Source organism: Humulus lupulus, chromosome 2 (genome assembly GCF_963169125.1).
Source record: "Humulus lupulus chromosome 2, drHumLupu1.1, whole genome shotgun sequence".
NCBI lineage: Eukaryota > Viridiplantae > Streptophyta > Magnoliopsida > Rosales > Cannabaceae > Humulus > Humulus lupulus.
This window is the reverse complement of record NC_084794.1, coordinates 272,585,992-272,605,310: the sequence shown is the minus strand read 5'-3', so window position 1 is coordinate 272,605,310 and position 19,319 is coordinate 272,585,992.

Sequence of the window (19,319 nt, the reverse complement as noted above, 5' to 3'; positions counted from 1 at the left end):
TCATTTGAACCTGAACACCAGAGTCGAGACAAATAAATCAGACGATAGTTATTTACTCCTTAATGGTCCAGGCCATGGGAACCTGAACATATGGTTAAGAAGAAGTTAACTAATTAATTCATATCTAAAAGAAATCTCTAATGGTCTAGGCCGTTGGAGCCTGAACTATAAAGTCTAGTTATATTGACAAGTCCAAAATTGTACAGGCTGTCAAGACCTGAACATGGGTCTTAGGATAGGCTAAATACATTCGACAACATTTCCCTAGTGGTACTGACCGTTGGAACCATGACCCAACATTCGACCCAGATTCATGCAGAGTGATAGAACACTTAGTGAATTTTGATGAAAAACAGACGAATGTAAAATGGAAATCATAGTACAGAAAGTAAAATCAATATATAAATAAAAATGATAAAAATTGTCTTGGACGCGTTCACGTCCATAAAATAATACAATTGCAAAGAACAAGAAGGAAGCCCTAAATAAAATACAAAGGCCCAGACCTAGGCTTTGTCCTGAACCGGGACATCCAGAATATTCTCGCCTTCCTCATCCCCAGCTAAGAGCGCCGCATCAACTTTCTCCTTGGCCTCAAATTCAAACCTTTTTACAGCCGGATCTAGATAGACGGGGAGATTCATGTTCCTGTCTTGGAGCCATACAATGTCAATGGCCTCATCAAAAAGTGGCCTCCAGCAATGCATCAGCCTGCTCCTTCGCTTGGCAAGCCTCCTCACTCCGCTTCATCTCCAGCTGAACCATGCCATCCAAGGCTTGGTTCTGGGACTCAAGGTTTTCCAACTTCTCCCACTCCTGGAAAATTTGGGCCTCAACTGCCTCTAGAAGGGCCTTGATCGAAGCCTCTGAGCCACAAACATGATGTATCTCCACCTCCAGGTTGTCCACCAACTTCTTATGGTCGGCGTCCTTCCTGGACAAAGCTTCCTCATGCTAGGCTTGAACCCGGGCAACCTCATCATGGTCAACCTTAATCTAGGCAGCTTCCTTGTCTGGGCCTCCTTAGGAGCTTCCCGCTGGTTAATGGCCCCCTCCAGCTCCATCTGAGTCGTCTCCGGCTTCATCTCCAATTCTGCCACCAGATCCACGTTCTTATGTGCCAACAAGGCATCTTGGAACAAACCAAAGTTAGAAAATATATAGGAAATAGGTATGGTAAAATAAAAGATCATAAGGGCATGTGATTTACCGCGATGGCCTGGCGACGAATGGCCTTGGAAACGAATATGGCATCTTGTCTAGCCATGGTAGCATATCGCTTTAGCTAGAGGGTGGACATGGTATTCCCCACATGGGCTAGCAAATTAGCAGCCAACGGAGCTGTGTCTTGACCCAGTGCACACCGAAACCCAATCTCGGCCGCCAATTGGTCCATGAGAGGTTGGTGAGCGTTAAAGGCCTCTGGACGAGTGGAAAGCTCCACCTTCTGCCGGTTGAGTAAAGCCCAGGCCACTTCATCTCTTTGGTCTCGACCTTCATCCCATGACCAAGAAACCACTTTCATCCTCTCTTCCTGGAGGATCAAGTCCTCCTCTTTGCCAAGATCTGGATTGATAAGAAGCTTGGGCGCATCCAGAAGCTGCGACGTGATGATCAGGCTCTCTCCAGAGGAGTGTTTCTCGACCAAGGGAAGATCCTTGGTCTTGGCCCTCTTAGCCCGCTTGGGGGACTCAACAACAACAGGGTCAGTTTTCCTCTTGGCCGCCTCTCCTCCTTCGAAAAGCTTCTGATCCAAATTGATAACTTGGAGAGGAGTATACGGGGGTGGGACTATTTTGACGTGAGTCACCGGGAGGGTACTTGCAGCTGGAGCCATCTCAAAAACTTCCTGGACTAGCCTTGAATCCCTGAGGATCAGCTCTATGATCTTCTTCTTAGCTGGGCCCTTGGCGGCCCTCTTTGCCGACGCCTTGGCTGCGGCCACCCTGGCCTCGATCATTTCCTTCATCTTGGCCACAGGGTTGGCATCTCCGGATCACCTGAGATAGACATACAAAGAAACTAATGAGAAAAATATAAGAATAAGGATAGAAATAAAAAACGAAGTAAATATTCATATCTAATGTCCTCTGGGGCGAACCCTTATCTAAAGAGCGGGCATGACTCAATTCCCTTAGGGTGAAAGAGTGAATTTTGTCCCCCATGTCATCCATGTCCTAAAAGTTACCATATTGTAAGAATTAGGATGAGTACATGAGGGTCAGTGTGTCTATAACAATGGGGCAAGGAAGCCCCACTTTGCTGATAGTCTCAGTCAGATAATCTCGGTATCGTTGCCTATTCCTAACTGAGTCCTCAACATGAGGAGCATAAGTTAAAATTGGAGGCGAGTTACCTTGCCTCAAAATGCTAGCTCCGGGAAATCCCGTGTTTGGCTGCCTCCCCTGGAGAAGGGCATCCAATTCTTCGAAGTCGGCCCTCTCATCCTGATGGGCCTGCTCCCTCTTCACTTTCTCTGCATCCACCTTGACCGCGACCTCCACTGCCTCGATGTGGATGAGCGCTAGCTCCTCCCTCAGGGTAGGACCCCTTTCACATTCCAGCCCCCGGAAGCTAGGGGCATCCATCGACTGGTTAGTGGCCGACATCCCGACCAACCAATGGTTCTCCATAGTTACGAAGCCCCCCACATCCAGCTCCTCGATGCTCAAAGTGGCGTAGAATTTCTTCCGCTATAGGATCGATTCGGTAAGCTAGGTCTGAGCATATGGACCTATATTCCAGGACTGTGAGTATCCAGTAAACAAAATTGATGTATAAAGAAAAAAGAAGTGGAAAATAACAACTTACCCACACGCTGGAAGTCTAGTACCAAAGGTGGGTTCTTCTCTAAGAGGAACATGGATGTCATGAACCAATAATGCCTGATATCCGGGTGGTGTTTCCATGCGCTGAATGGAGCCATACTGATTCCGCGGGCTTTTAATCTATAAAATTTGTCCCGCATCTTGTCTTTGGAGTTGAGTTGAGGCTTCAACTTATAGAAATACAACACTTCGGTGGGAATGGGATTCGGGATCTCCTTCAAGGCGCAGAATATGAGCCATCTCGCAAGCAATTTTTACGCTTGGGGGAGAGGCTGGAAGGGCGCGATCCCCACAAACTTGGGGAACCACGCGAAGTAATTGTGTAGTGGGAAAGTAGCTCTCACATTAACTGGGACCACGTTCTAGACCCCGAACATGCCTACGCCAGTATGGGCCTTCTCCTCCTTTCGGGCCAGTCAGTTGTAGAAAAGTCTTGGAGTCGTCTCTACTCCAAGGGCTTTCTCCAGCTGATGTGGCATCTGATAATTCTGAAACTCATTCTTCTCCTCGTAAATTTCCCACGTGTTGCCAGTGGGGAGTCTAGACCCTTCCAAGATTAAAGGGCCCGCCTGGAAGATGTCTTCCAGATGAAGAGTGACACCACGACTCATGATCAGGGACATGGAAGCAACAAAGAAGACAAAAACCAAGCAGTTAGCACCAAAACTGAAGAAAATTAGTTAAGGTATGGGGGTTCTCCTAAACCTTCTTCGAGAAGTCCCCTCTGGACCCAAGTCCGCGATCAATAAAGATCCCTGGAGCTTTCTTCAGGAACTAAAAATTAGAGGTTTCTCTAACTCTCCTAAGTCAACCTTGGGACAACTAGACATGAATTATCACCGAGAAAATCTACAATTCAGACCTACACTATCCTACCTATAACTACCTTACATGGTGGACACAGCCCTACTAGTTTTATGGTCGCAGGAATAACATTACAATAAAAAAGAATAAACAGAGAAAGAAAAACGACCAGAAAAATTACTGACAGGCATTGAGTTTGAAATTTGTAAAGTCTTAGGCGACAAAGTCGACAGAATCTCAGCCTTAAATCTGAGAAGGCGATGCAACAACTCGTCTACTGGCTGGACTGGGACTAAACTGTCGGATGGCCGAATGGAAATAAGTCAAACAGACGGACATAGAAATGAACTAATTGCTGAAAAAGCTCATCGGTAAATTGGGATATAAAAAGCGCTCTTTTCTGTCTGAATATATAGAATGTGTAAAGTTTGAAATGAAACTGTCAATGTATTTATAGCGTAGAAATCCACTATTTGATCAAACGATCCACAATGGGGAACCCAAGAGTATCCCCATCCAACGGTCCCGGATGGTGCAGAGGCTTTGATTGCCCTAGTCGAATACTTAATCGTGGATTCGTCTATCCACGATCTGCACCTACCTCATCCAACGGTCTATGTCAAAACTCTTAAGGCTATCCCCATCCAATGGTCCCAAATGGTGCAGACATACAGATGGGACGTCTCAAGAATTGTGCTAACACCCATCGATCACTTGGGTCATCGAAAGATTCTTTCCAGATCTTTAGGGCACGACTGGCACACACACACCATCAACCTGAAGACACGTGTGTGAAACATTGCGAATTTGAAAGGACGGGAATCACCCAAGTGGCCCCTAAGTAAATAAACACGACTTCTGGAAAACGAACTGGGATATTTGGATTTGATTCAGGAGAGTAAGGAAAGTCTCCACCATGCAAACACGGATGAAAACTTGGGGGGTAAATGTTATTCCTGTTTTCCACCCATAACACGTGTCATGTTCTAGTGGGTTCGGGGGTCCTCTTAAAGAGATCCAGGCCCATCCTGAGCCCGATGAACAGGGAAGAAGAGTGTCCTAATAGCCCAATCGTCAATGAGCCCAACAACGTTTGGTGGGCGCGACCATAACAGGGAACCAGGACCAAGATGTAGGCCCAACTCATCTTCCCGGTCCCAACCTACCTGTATCCTCCGGGATGCCAATAGAGGTGGTAGGCTCACTAGTTTGGGAATAGACCTTGCCAAGAATGAACCCGAGTCCTAGTGAAAAAACCAGGACTCTAGTAAGTGAACCGGGACATTAGCAAAGGAACCCAGACCAGATGTCCGGATAGGGCAAGTTTGATCTTCCCTGACGCTGACATGTCTCCAAGAAACATAGAAGTTGGTCTCCTCAACTAACCTACAGAAGAGGTTACGCACGGAATGTACGCTGTTCCTAGGAAACAGTACTGTCACTACTCTGATAGATCCTTTCCCCAGGATCCCCTTAGAAGCCCATGCAGACCAGTATGAAATTACGTACTATTGGCAGCTGTAAGGCTTGGCCATGCCTAAGTTGGCCCAATGGGCCCAGATTACTACATTTTGTTATATAATAACATTCTTTGTATTATGACTCCATTAGTGAGTAAACCGTGATTACATCCTTATTGGGCCCGGATTAGTCTAGCCCAAGCCCACTGCACTTGACTGCCTATAAATAAGGCCACTTGTGCACTGTAGCAAGGATCCTAGATTTTTGCTTGTAAGCAATTACTGTGCTCAAACTTGCAGGAAACTCCATTGTCAAAAGCTCTCTTGAATCTAATACAATAGACTCATGGACTAAGGCTCATTAACGCCCCGACCACGTAAAAATTTGTTTGTTTTTCTTTGATCCTTTTTTTTTCTAGCTCTTATTTCTTAATATATTTCTAGTTTCTGAAAAACTCAGTAAACACCAGCCATGGCAGTTCAAGCTCATACACAATGGGGTTCTTCTGTGGTTCGTACAAACCATCCTCTGAGAGGTGGGGAAATACTTGAAAAATTCAATGGACAAAATTTTAATAGGTGGCAGCAAAAAATGTTTTTCTATCTGACTATGATGAATCTTGCGAGATTCGTTACCAATGATGAACAAAATCTCATTGAAGATGAAAAAGATATCCATGTCATTATGAATGTTAAAGACTATATAAGTGATGATTTTCTCTGTCGAAACTACATTTTGAATTGTTTGGAAAACTCTTTGTATGGAGTCTTTGATACAAAGAAAACAGAGAGAACTGTCAAAGTCCTTAAACTGGAAATATACATCTAGGGATGTTGGTGCAAAGAAATTTATGGTTGGACGGTTCCTAGATTATAAAATGGTAGATTCCAAGTCTGTGAGTAGTCATTCTCACGAATTCCAAATTATCTTGCATGAGATTCACTTTGAGGGTATGATCCTAAGTGAGACATTCCAAGTAGCTGCATTGATTGAAAAGATACCCTCTCCTTGGAGGGAGTTCAAGAGCTATGTGAATCACAAACGAAATAGGTGAGCATTGAAGAATTAATTATTAGACTTCGTATTGAAGAAGACAAAAAGATTTCTGACAAAAGAAGCTCTAAAGATGATGTGGCTAAGGCCAATTTGGTGGAACAAGGTCAAAATTCTAAGGGAAAGAAGAACTACAAACCCAATGATAAAGGGTTCAAGTTTGGGCCAAAAGGAGGAATCCCCAAAAAGCCATTCAAATTTCTTGGCAAGTGCTTTAACTGCAACAAGCCGGGTCACAAGTCCACAGATTGTAGATTGCCAAAGAAGAAACAAAATAATGAGGCTAATATGGTGGATAGCATCACCAAGGATGTTGATCTAATAAATCTATTAGCCATGGTTTATGTGATAAACCTTGTCAATTCCAACCCAAAGAGTGGTGGATTGATACTGGTGTCACTGGGCATGTATGCTCAGACAAGAGTATGTTCAAATCTTTTGAACAGGTAGATAATGGCGAGATGCTTTTCATAGGAAACTCTACCACATCTCAAATTGTGGTTTAAGGAAGTGTGATCTTGAAAAGGAGCTGACTCTGAACAACATGTTGTATGTACCAGAGATTCGTAAAAACCTAGTGTCTGGTTCACTGCTGAACAAACACGGATTTCATATTGTATTTGAGTCAGACAAAGTTGTTCTGTCCAAAAGTGTAATGTATGTGGGAGGGGGTTATGTAATTGATGGGTTGTTTAAACTCAATGTAATGGTTGTTAAACCAAATATCAATAAAGTTAATAACTTTTCTACTTATTTTCTTGAGTCTTCTAATGTTTGGCATGGTAGACTAGGACATATTAATTATGACACTCTATAAAGATTAATGAACTTGAAATATATACCAAAATTTCATATTGCTTCAAATCATAAATGTGAAACATGTGTTGAGGCAAAACTAACAAGGTCATCCTTCAAAATGGTTGAAAGGAGTAATGAACCCCTAAATTTAATACATAGCGAAGTATGTGATTTAAAATTTGTTCAAACAAAGGGGAGGCAATAAGTATTTTGTTACATTTGTCGATGATGGCAATAAATATTTCTATGTGTATTTGTTAAAAAGCAAAGATGAGGCTATAGAGAAATTTTTTCTCTATAAGACCAAAGTTGAGAATCAACTTAACAAAATGATTAAGGTGTTGAGAAGTGATCGAGGTAGTGAGTATGAATCACCATTTCTTGAATTCTGTGCTAAACATGGAATCATCCATGAAACCATTGCACCTTATTCACCTTAGCAAAATGGTATTGTTGAACAGAAAAATCATACATTGAAAGAAATGATGAATGCAATGTTGATTAGTTCTGGATTGCCTCAGAACATGTGGGGAGAAGATGTCTAGTAAGCTAATCATCTTTTAAATAAAACACCCAAAAAGAAAGAAGATAAGACCATTTATGAGTTATGAAAAAGAACAAAATCTTCCTTCAAATACTTAAGAGTGTGGGGGTGTCTTGCCAAAGTAGTTGTACCTTTACCAAAAATGGTAAAAATAGGTCCAAAAACTATTGATTACATTTTCATTGGTTATGAACATAATAGTAGCGCATATCGGTTTCTGGTGCATGAGTCTAAAATATCTAACATACACAAAAACACGATAATGGAATCCAAAAATGCATCGTTCTTTGAACACGTATTTCCATGTAGACCAAAAGACGATTCAAGTTCGTTAAATCGAACACATGAGACTATTGCTGAAAATAGTCATGATCAAAATCAAGAGTCTGAGGATGAACCTAGACGTAGCTAATGAATTAGAGCAGAAAAGTCTTTTGGTCCATATTTTCTGACCTATTTGCTAGAAGGTGAACCTCAAAGATTTGATGAAGTTGTGAACTCCACTGAAGGCTCTTCATGGAAAGAATCTATTTATAGTGAGATTGAATCCATACTTCAAAATCACACCTCGGAATTAGTAGATCTTCCTCCAGGATGTAAGCCTATAGGGGCCAAATGGATTTATATAAGGAAAATGAAAGTTGATGGTTCAATTGATAAGTATAAGGCACGACTTGTAATTAAAGGTTATAAGCAATGTGAATGCCTTGATTACTTTGACACTTATTCTCCGGTGATGAGAATAAGTTCCGTTAGGATGATACTTGCTATTGTTGCATTTCACAATCTTGAAGTACATCAAATGGATGTGAAAACTGCTTTTCTAAATAGGGATTTAAATGAATAAATTTATGTGGAATAACCCGAGGGTTTTTCCTCCCCAGGACAAGAAAGAAAAGTTTGTAAATTGGTGAAATCTTTATGTGGTTTAAAGCAAGCACTAAAACAATGGCACGAGAAATTTGACCAAACAATGTTGCCAAATGGCTTCAAAATCAATGCATGTGATAAATGTATTTATGTTAAAGAAAAAGATAATGGCTATGTCATTTTGTGTCTTTACGTAGATGACATGCTCATTGTTGGAAACAGTGATAAGATGATCAAATCTATCAAGAGTATGTTGAACTCAAAATTTGACATGAAATATATGGGTTTAGCAGATGTCATTTTGGGGATTCAAATCTCAAGGATATCTGATAAGATTATTCTAAGTCAGCCACATTATGTGAACAAAATTCTTGAGAAATACAACAAATAATATTCTGGTGTATCAAGAACCCCTGTAGATTCGAGTCTACATTTGTTCAAGAACAAAGAGGAGAGTGTCTTTCAGGTAGAGTACTCTAGAATTTTTGGAAGTCTAATATACTTAATGAGTTGGACAAGAGCTGATATAGCCTATGCAGTTAGTAAACTGAGTAGATACACAAGTAATCCAGGGTCTGACCAATCGAGGAATAACAAGAGTACTTAGGTATTTGGGATTTACTCATAGCTATGGGCTGCACTATACTAAATACCAGCAGTACTTGAAGGGTATTGTGATGCTAATTGGATATCTAATATGAAAGACTCAAAATCTACGAGTGGATATGTGTTCACACTCGGTGGTGTAGATGTATCATGGAAATCTTCTAAACAAATGGTAATAGCTGGATCCAAAATGGAATCCGTGTTTATTTCCTTAGACAAGTGTGGCGAAGAAGTTCAATGGCTTCGTCAATTTTTAGAAGATATTGCAAAATGGTCTAAACAGTGCCAGCTATTGGCATACATTGTGATAGTCAATCTGTAATTTGTAGGGCACATAATAATTTGTATAATGGTAAGTCTAGATATATACGTCGTAGACACAATAACATTACACAACTACTCTCAACTGGAGTTATCTCTATTGACTATGTGAAGTCAAAATAATATTGCGGATCTGCTAACCATAGGGCTAAATATAGAGTTGGTTGAGAGATCATCAAAGGGGATGGGACTAAAGCCCGTGAATGAAAAATCAATACAGTAGGCACCCAACTTAGTTGATTGGAGATCGCAAGATCTAGGTTTAAAGGGACAACTAAAACATTAAAAACTATGTTGGATCACTGTGGGGGTTATTCTCATTGTCCATTCCTATGATGAAACAATGATAACCATAAGGAAAAGGTTTAAGCTATGATTTTAATGATTTCTTATGTGTCGAAATGTCGAGCAGAGTAATTCGGGTTACTCTTAATTAAGAAAATCACCTATTTGAGAGAGAAGATGGGCTGCTTCTATAGGAATTGAATAGGGTTCAATTCCTAGAATATCTCTTGCATAACCAAGGAATTGTTCATGGCCAAAAACGAACATAATATTGAGAACCAAAATATGTCAGGAAAGATTCATGTGTGCGGCATATCATCATTTACATAAATGGAAAAATAGTTAAAAGACATCGTATCTACTGATTTTCCACAAAAGTAAATAAACTTACACAAGGGAAGGTTCAAAGGGTAACACCTACCTATCCTATGCGGGTTTCTAACGTTGAACTCTATCACCTAGGTCTAATTTTTTTGTTGTTTTTTCTTGATTCAGTTTTTCATTCATGTGGGGGATTGTTAGAATATTTTGTTGGATTGAAAAACATATGGGAGTTAGTCCCACATTGGTTATGAGAGAAATTTTTCCTCATACTTGGCCTATATAAGGAAGTCTAGGCTTAGTAGTTTAACATATAAAATTCCTTAAGTTTAAGGTATATAAATATATTAACTATATTTATATTATGCTTTTAGTTAAAATTTTTATATTCTTATTGTGGTAGAGTTTGTGCATATTTGGGAGACAAACGTCAAAATCTCTTGGAGGCGGCAAATCTGTTTTAAGGAAATTGTGTGCTACACAGGCCTCGATTTTTTATTTTGTTGTTATTAATATGTATTCATTATAATTATTGTCTAGATGAATTATAATTGCTATTTATATTATAGTTATTTATATTGTTTTATTTATAATTATAATATTTATGTATCTTTAATTTAGTAGATATAAATATTATATTTATCATATTGTGTTTATTCAAGTATTATATCTAATTACGTTATATTTTTCTCACAAGCTTATCATAGGTAGAAGCTTCATCTATTGCATAAAATCTTCTTGTTGGATTTTTCCTATAATATCTTCTTGAATCTTGTACTGCTCCAAAACAAAAGCATATAGTCTTTTAAAAGTTTATAATGAATTAACATACGCAGTCTTGTTTAGCATATCTCTCATTGGCAAACCCATTCTTATTTTTCTTGCAATAGAAATAATCCTTCCAACTCTGAATAATATTAATACTCAATAATCTTTAGTTTTTAGGTCCACCTAACAAAATAATAATAATAAAGTTTTTAGCTTACTTTCTCGCAAACAGTAGAGTACTTCATGCATTAGTTTACTTCCCTAGACACCATTTAAAAGTTGTCTTATAATGATTTGGGAAAACCTTCTACGAGGCACAATACAGTGAGACTTTTGCATTCCCCGTGTTCCTGATCAAACGAGAGAATTAAAATCTTTAGCATTGCTACCTATATGTTGGAAGGTGTTTTCTCGCATGTCAAATTCTATGGGCAATGTTTTGAAATTTGATTGAGCATCAACCAACATTAATCAAAGAATATTCAACAATGTTTATGCTCAACCATTAGACATTTATTCATCTTATTTAAGGCATCAAAACAGTTTTGAGAGAGGCATTGTTACCTTGTGCTCATGGTTCACCTTGTGCTCATCACATTCCATCAATCTATACACACAAAGAGAAAAAAAAAAGTGCAAGGGTATGATGAACATTACTCTCTCACTCTCTAAACACCCATGTATCATCTTCATCTCACTCACTACACCATAAGGGTATAACCCCTTTTAATGAGAGATAATGGGCCTATTGGGCCTAGATGCCCAATGAGAGAGAATCAATTGTCTTGGCTCAATGGGCTGGCCAAAGACGTTTTAGAGCGTGTCCATGGGCCTCAAACGTGTTAGTATGTTATGTCCATCCCATTATGACCCGATAGTAATACTATGCAATACTGATTATGCAAACATCCTTATATGTTGATAATGACACTACGTGAGCAACCTTAATTATGTTAGTCCATATAAAATATTGGATTCTAACATTCTCTCACTTGGACAACATAATTACACTAATAAGTGCTCACTGAATAATAGTGTCTCTACGCAAGAATCTCAAGAAACATAAGTGTCTACAAGCTAACTATGCATCATATTGTATCATTAGGATACAAATATAATACATAACGAGACATCGGAGACTCACCAAGCATGGAGATGACTACTTGTATGGATCCACTCGAAACGTAATATCGAGACTAAGCCATTGGCTCGCATCGTTATGATATTTTCAGCAAAACGAGTGTCACACATAATATCAAAGAGTGATCCACAATTTGCATGTATTCACTAAAAATAGCAATCCTCTCATATCCATCACGCATGATAACGATGAATTTGACTAACTAAATATACTTTAGACACCTCCCAATCCACATAAAAATGTTTTTTCAGTACACTCAATTAGGTAAGCCTTGTCACCCTAGTCATGAACATGTTATCTACAAGTGCGTGTTATAATGCGAATAGAGGACTCTACAATTTTCTCAGCACAAATGGAAAGTCGTCAACATTAATGGAGTCACAAAACTTCACAAGTTTTGAGATAAAGATATGATTGTGACATTTTCTTTAACATAAAGGTCAGTAAATTCACACTAGAGTCAGTGACTCACAGTACTGAAACGAAATATCGCCGTCATATTGTATAATAAATGTCTTCATAACGCATTGTACACTCTACCCTCTATGAGCGAGGATGTTGTAAGTGTCCATACAACACCTGACCACAAAATAACTCCTCTTACCATTATTCATTCATGTATGATAGAGGATGTTGTAGGTGTTCGCTTGACACTTAATCACAAAATAGATCCTCCTTCGATTATGATGGCTTAGAAATGGACTTTATCATCCATGCAGCAAGTCCAATCGATACCACTGAAACCAACTATTGTATGTCATGATGTTGGTTTGTAGATTGATAACACATCCTTGGTACCATAAGGATGACAACTATAGCATCTACCTAGTATCCTTACTATAATTATCAAAAGAGGAATGTGCATACTTGAGAAAATATGATGATGCCTTCAATAAGCATGCATGGGACAATCTCAAAAAATTGATCTCTCGTTATCTGTCAATATATATATATGTGGACTTTAGTCCTTTTATACTACATCACATGTTAGACTATTCCAAATTCTCAATGAAATCAAAACATTAATCTCAACAACAGTTAGTCAATGCAAACCATGAGACAATTCATCCTACTATTGATCTCATCATGAAGAATCTAAATACCTAGATCATGCAAGATTTCTCCAAGAATCTTAATCCTACAGAGATTTTCATATAATGGTTCATTTATCTTGAAATAGATCAGTATCATAAAAGTACGAGCAATCTACCATTATCATGTAAAATATAAACACATCATTGCTCCCATTGATCTCTTATCATAAATATTGACTAACGATAATGTTTCGAATTGACCCTTTTGAAAATTTAATAGTCACTATGTTGATGCCTTTCCACAAAATGGATTTGATCTATTGAACTCAGGTGTCTTTGTCAGTCACCATCTCAAGTCTTAATTGATCCATATGATAGTCTTAAATAAGAATTCAGCTCTCACATCCGTGAACATTGCTTTCCAAGTCGTCGTTTAATTTACCATCCAATAATATTACAAAATGAACAAGTTCCTTCTATCAAAATAATGACTAGCTATAGGCTTTAATCCACCTCAATTTTATCCTCAAATCGTCTGTTTTTAACTTGAACTTCCATCAGAATAAAAAATTCCCAATTACCATGTAATTAAGCCTAAACTTTCATGCTTGAACATAGCTTGGAAATCATGATATTATTATTATATCATCTACCAATAAGGATTAAGAATTACTAATGGCTCTCGATTAACAATTTAGAGGTATATGCCATCAAACTTATTTCATGCTTGGAAACCAGGTCCTTGAAACTATTTCGATCATTTATCTTTGCTTGTTCATACATGGAGTTTCTCATCATATTCTAGCCAAACATAGGGCCAACATAAGTAACAGAAGAAGTACAACAAAGGATAAATCCAATTTTCCCTAAATAATCCTTTGACCCCTGACTAATGTCAACATAAAAATCCAACTTGGACAACTTTATTTACTATCATCAATAGTAGATGAAAGAGACAATTATATGAAACTTAGTGCTCTCGAAGATAACCATTGAAATAATCACCTTCTCTTTCACGATTAAAATTCGAGATTGAGATTGTCAAAAGAATAAGGTCTACTCTGAACTATAAAACTCTTGAAAATAGCCATAAAATCAAATCCTTATTCAATGACAACCTATATGAGGTTATTATGAATAAAACGATAGTAATCATCGAATCTTAATCTTTTGAGAGTCATTGCAAATGACATAACACATATTTTCTCTTTAAAACACTTAACATAGTTGTGAACATGAAATTATGTTTGTTATTATATTAGTCCATACAAAATTCCAATATCTCTCCCACTTGGATTAATATAATCAATAAACACCATACTAATCTACATTATCCAATAGGCAATCATATAAATCATGCATAACATCATACCGATAGGATATGCATATTACACATGATTTGACCCAAAAGACATTCAAAGATAATAACAACCATTAAAACAACATGCATGTAGTACAAAAATTGAGACTATACATTCGTCTCGTTTTGTATTTGTCACTTCTTCAAACAATACACATAAGAAGTGACTACATATCATTATGCATGATTTGATTAATCACTTTAGGTGTTTTCCACTTTGAAGCTTTCTAAGACACAAAAGCTTTTTTTAAGACTTTGATGAGTCAAAACTTTGAGAAGACTGTGCTCAAGATAACCATGCAAGAGAGATCTTAACAAAAGAGTAAAAAATACTCAATATCTCTCAAATCTTATACATGGTATTATAGATCATAAAAAATCTTATGGACAAACAGATTAATATATATATATATATATGCATGTGTACTAATCTTAAATAAGTCAAAGCCAAACTTCCACTAATCTTTCCATTTGTTATTCAAAAATTGATAATAAGGTATCAATGTCACTACTATATGGAAAGTTTTGTTTCATTAAGTTTAATCAAACAAAAATTGTTGTCTAAATATAGATTAGCTATCCTAAAATTTAGTAGCAACAACATGATATTGAGTACACATGCATTATCCCATTAAGTTCAGATTCATCGTGTTTACGGACATCCAAAATTAACACGATTGTTGCCTCACAAATAGATAATGACCATGACACATCCATTGCCATATTCATCCAAAATTTGTCCACTTATGATCTATGTCATATCTTGAGCCTTAATTATATGGAAATCATAACAAATGACTCACTAATTCCACCGAAACTATTTCAAAGCATAAAAACAAAGCACTAGTCTTCTGAACTCATCATTATTTAAAAGTAAGAATTTCACTTCAAATGTCTCGGGAAATGCCTAAGTAATCTCATCCTCATAAAGGCTATCAAAATAGGATTGATCGACACAAATATACCTCACTATAGCCAATTGACATCCATATTAATACTCCCATTGATCATGGAGTAACTTGTCATCTTTTAAAAATCTCGTGCCATCAAGATTAATTAATTCTAAGACCTAGTCCATTTTTCTAATGAGAGATCAATATGTCAAAACATATGAGTTATTATCCCATTCGATAATCAAAATGGCAAAGATTTTAGGATTTCTTGAAGCTAAAGGAAATACTAAGAGCAATAGTAATAAGCGTGTAAGAAAAAGGATCATGATATGTGCTCCTTTCCTTAGCTCTCTCAATGATCTATTAGCATAACTGATCATATCATGCTCGAATCATTCTAATAAAACGTATGACTCTTACAAAGGTAAGGACAACCACATCAAGTATCACAACCAAATGCATCAATCTACTGCTGACGGTACAAAAAGGATTGTTCAAATTCTTGACATTCAATGTGTTTTCTTCACCATCTAAGCATGCTACCCAACAATAAAATCATTGATAGTATTACTAAATTGCATGCATGGATCCTAGTATTAATTGTGATTGATATGGGAGAAAAATGTTAACTAAAATCACAATTCTCAATAATTGACATGTGAAAGCTTACGACAGGAAGCATAACACATTCAATGTATAGTTTTAATCTCATGATCATCAAATAAGGCCAATTGCACATCTTAGAATTTCTAACATTAGCAAAATGGCAACAAAAATTTGGTAATAATTTTCATGATTAATGCGCCAATAATAATCAATAATTTATTTCAAATTATCCATAGTATATGCCTAAAAGAATCTATAATAATAACAAAATTAAAAAAATTTACAAAAGACATATATAAAAAAATCATGAAAAACAAATTAAGATTGACCTTGTATAAGATTAAATTAATTAACAAAATTCTAAAATTTGTAAACTTAGACTCACGACAAATGAGTACATAAGAATACAAATTTGTCACAATTCTCAAAATTTCATGATTGACAAAATTGACATGCTTAGACTCACAATAGGTAAGTACATAAGCAATCAATTAATTATTCAATAACATTATTATATTTTGACAAAATGCCTATATAAAAAAGATAATTTTCATGGCATGAATAAAATTATGTTTACAATCAATGAATAATGCATAATAAAATTGTGAGATAATAATTATGAGAAAAAAATTAATTTTAATTTAATTATATGATTATGTGTCAATTGATTGACCAAACCTAAAATATAATTACAAAATTAAGTGGGAAAAAAAGAGAGAGCAGATTTATGGCGTGTGCAGGGTTCTTTTTGGACCAAACATTCACCGGTTTGATAAATTTTTTTTAAATTGTTGAATGAGATGTTGTTTACCACAAATGACATGTCATTTTTTCTTGGACTAGCGAACAACGATTCATACGCTTCTCCTTCTTCGCCCGTTTGGAGCTCGCAGGACCAGAACCGGGTCGATGCGACCCGGCCTCCAACCCGCCTAAGAATGGCAACCACGACCCCCGTTTTCACTGGCGTTTATGGGGTTTTTCATCCCCAACATGTTTCTAATCTTTCCCAAGCTCCAAAACAGCCAATAAATGCCCAAAAATCTCCATTTTAGATCAACATATTCAAAGTCATTTTCATGGTTTAAAAAATAGATTTCTCCATTCTTTGGTTATAACAATGCAATAAAATGCTTCCATAAAATTTTTCCCAACGACCTAAGAACATTTGTGAACATCAAAATGTATTTGAAATATTCAAATTAAAAAAAAAATGAATATGGGTCTCTCAAAACTGTGGGTGTGGAAAAAAGAAAGAAAAAATTAGGGGAAAATAGAAAAGATTAAATTAAGTAACCTTGAGCCTTAAAAATAGATGACCTAGATCTTGATACCAATTGTTGAAAATTTATTGAGCATTGTTATAGCCATGTTTTACTGCATGCTTTTTTTTTTATTTGGCAAATCATGATCCCAGATGCATCTAGGCTGTGCTTTGGTTGCATCTGGAGATCTTCGTGGTTTCATTTGCCACATGGGATAAGTTTGTTTAGTTAGGTCTTAACTAATTCCGTTTTAGTTTGTTAATAGGTTTTGATGTTAGGTTCTTTACCTACCTCTATACAATACTAAGTTTCAATTTTTGATAGTTAGCTAACAATTCCATTGTTACAGAGAGTTTCTTTGTTTTTGTTGTTTTTCTCGCTAACATTTTTGTTGCAGATTTATGGGTTAGATGTTCTTGGTTTTCCAGATTCTTCAAGGAGAAGAACAGAGGGATCTGTTCTCAGTATTTTCTGAAGGGATTTCAGAGTTGTTGAGCTGAAGGGATTTCAGTCATTCTTCTAAGGGATTTAGAAGTATAGAAAGTTGAGTGGGAGATTCAACTTAGGGTAAATTATAAATCTTGCTGTGAGTTCTAGATTGTTCTTTAGCAAATTGATATTTTGATTTTGTAATTTGTAAAGAACAAAAGTTTATTATAGTGAAGTAAATTACCCTGGTCTTTGTGACCCAAGGAGTAGCTGATTTTTATTAGTGAACCTTGTAAAAATTTGCTAGTGTTCTTTACATTCCAGCGTACTTGTTCTTTATTCCTTTGATTGAATCAAGTCTTTAATTCATAGACTCAAAAAGTAACTTTTCAAGCATCAACCAATATTAATCAAAGATTAATCAAAAATGTTTATGCTGATCAACCATTACACATTTATTCATCTTATTTAAGGCATCAAAACAGTTTTGAGAGAGGCATTGTTACCTTGTAATAATGGCTATGAATCATTATGCTTCACCTTGAGCTCATTACATTCCATCAATCTACACACATAAAGAGAAAACAAAAGTGCAAGGGTATGATGAACACTACTCTCTTAGTCTCTAAACACCAATGTCATCTTCATCTCACTCACTACACCATAAGAGTATAACCCCTTTTAGTGAGAGATAATGGGCCTATTATTAAATTGAAAAACAATACTATGAGCATTATCAGTAAATCAGATTCAAAAAAACATTACATGCTCATACAACAATCCAGGAACGCATTTTATTTAGAGCATTGAATTGAATATACATAGATGAAACATACCTGACATTGAGTCTCCAATGTTCATCCTTGAATCTCTCCACGATCTACACAAAACAATATTAGAAAATAAATGCAAGAGAGATCTTATGGAGAGCAACCCTTACCAAACCATATGCCACTGTATGTTTCCCAACAACATATATGTTCAATATATATGTCTCATATGCCTTCTTACCCTAAGGGGTATATTGGGCTTATTGGGCTTATTGGGCTTATATTATCAGATATGGTGGACTATGATTTAATGGGCCAACCTATAGTCTTTAGGGTGCTACCATGTGCCTCAATTGCAATTAGATTAATATTAACCATCCCATTATGGTCTTTAACTATTCGTAAGCACTCTAGAAAATGATTGTGATAATGGAATAATGTTTGTAATTATATTAGTCCATATAAAATTCTAACATTCTCCCACTTGGACAATATAATCAAACCACCATAATATTGTCTAACACATATATGGCAATCAAATAAATCATACATAATATTATACCGATAGGATACAAATATTACACATGACTTGGCCATGTAGACATTTAAATATCATAATAACCATTAACTATCAAACCAAACATGCATGAGGTACAATTGATTGAGACTATGCGCATTCATCTTCTTTTGTACCTGTCACTTCGTTGAACAATAGTATATACATATATAAACATATATACGTAATAACAACAAGAAGAAGTGGCTTCAATTATCATTATGCATGTTCAGAATGAAACACAAGCTATAAGCAATCCATACAAAATACTAGCATGTTTGATACATAATAACAAAACTCCCACTGAGCTCAACAAGCTAGGCTCCTAACAATCCCATTCGAGCAACATGCTCCAGAAATACACATATGGGTAAGTCTTTCGTTAGTGGGTCTGCCAACATGCTATTGGTAGGTGTGTACTCAATAGAAATGAGGGACTCAGCGACTTTCTCTTTAACAAAATAGTACTTTATATCAATATGCTTTGAGCGAGAAGTACTCCTAGTGTTCATAGAGAAAGCTACTGCTGCGGAGTTGTGACAATACAATTTCAGCGACCTCGAAATAGAGTCTACAACATTCAAAGCTGAAATGAAATTCCGCAAC